Consider the following 1,642-nt stretch of genomic DNA (forward strand, 5'->3'; position numbering starts at 1 on the left):
GTTGCTGCTGACTCCCTGCTAGGACACACACTGAGTCCCCGGGCTGAGACCAGGAAGGCAGCTTTCTCCATGTTGCTGCTGACTCCCTGCTAGGACACACACTGAGTCCCGGGCTGAGACCAGGAAGGCAGGCAGCTTTCTCCATGTTGCTGCTGACTCCCTGCTAGGACACACACTGAGTCCCGGGCTGAGACCAGGGAGGCAGGCAGCTTTCTCCATGTTGCTGCTGACTCCCTGCTAGGACACACACTGAGTCCCGGGCTGAGACCAGGAAGGAAGGCAGCTTTCTCCATGTTGCTGCTGACTCCCTGCTAGGAGACACACTGAGTCCCGGGCTGAGACCAGGCAGGCAGCTTTCTCCATGTTGCTGCTGAATCCCTGCTAGGAGACACACTGAGTCCCGGGCTGAGACCAGGGAGGCAGGCAGCTGTCTCCATGTTGCTGCTGACTCCCTGCTAGGAGACACACTGAGTCCCGGGCTGAGACCAGGGAGGCAGGCAGCTTTCTCCATGTTGCTGCTGACTCCCTGCTAGGACACACACTGAGTCCCGGGCTGAGACCAGGCAGGCAGCTTTCTCCATGTTGCTGCTGACTCCCTCCTCGGACACACACTGAGTCCTGGGCTGAGACCAGGGAGGCAGCTTTCTCCATGTTGCTGCTGACTCCCTCCTCGGACACACACTGAGTCCCGGGCTGAGACCGGGAAGGCAGCTTTCTCCATGTTGCTGCTGACTCCCTGCTAGGACACACACTGAGTCCCGGGCTGAGACCAGGGAGGCAGCTTTCTCCATGTTGCTGCTGACTCCCTCCTCGGACACACACTGAGTCCCGGGCTGAGACCAGGAAGGCAGGCAGCTTTCTCCATGTTGCTGCTGAATCCCTGCTAGGAGACACACTGAGTCCCGGGCTGAGACCGGGAAGGCAGGCAGCTTTCTCCATGTTGCTGCTGACTCCCTGCTAGGACACACACTGAGTCCCGGGCTGAGACCAGGAAGGAAGGCAGCTTTCTCCATGTTGCTGCTGACTCCCTGCTAGGACACACACTGAGTCCCGGGCTGAGACCAGGAAGGCAGCTTTCTCCATGTTGCTGCTGACTGCCTGCTAGGACACACACTGAGTCCCGGGCTGAGACCAGGAAGGCAGCTTTCTCCATGTTGCTGCTGACTCCCTGCTAGGACACACACTGAGTCCCGGGCTGAGACCAGGAAGGCAGCTTTCTCCATGTTGCTGCTGACTCCCTGCTCAGACACACACTGAGTCCCGGGCTGAGACCAGGAAGGAAGGCAGCTTTCTCCATGTTGCTGCTGACTCCCTGCTAGGACACACACTGAGTCCCGGGCTGAGACCAGGGAGGAAGGCAGCTTTCTCCATGTTGCTGCTGACTCCCTGCTAGGACACACACTGAGTCCCCGGGCTGAGACCAGGAAGGCAGCTTTCTCCATGTTGCTGCTGACTCCCTGCTAGGACACACACTGAGTCCCGGGCTGAGACCAGGGAGGCAGGCAGCTTTCTCCATGTTGCTGCTGACTCCCTGCTAGGAGACACACTGAGTCCCGGGCTGAGACCAGGAAGGCAGCTTTCTCCATGTTGCTGCTGACTCCCTGCTAGGACACACACTGAGTCCCGGGCTGAGACCGGGAAG

Source organism: Oncorhynchus masou, chromosome 12 (genome assembly GCF_036934945.1).
Source record: "Oncorhynchus masou masou isolate Uvic2021 chromosome 12, UVic_Omas_1.1, whole genome shotgun sequence".
Classification (NCBI taxonomy): domain Eukaryota; kingdom Metazoa; phylum Chordata; class Actinopteri; order Salmoniformes; family Salmonidae; genus Oncorhynchus; species Oncorhynchus masou.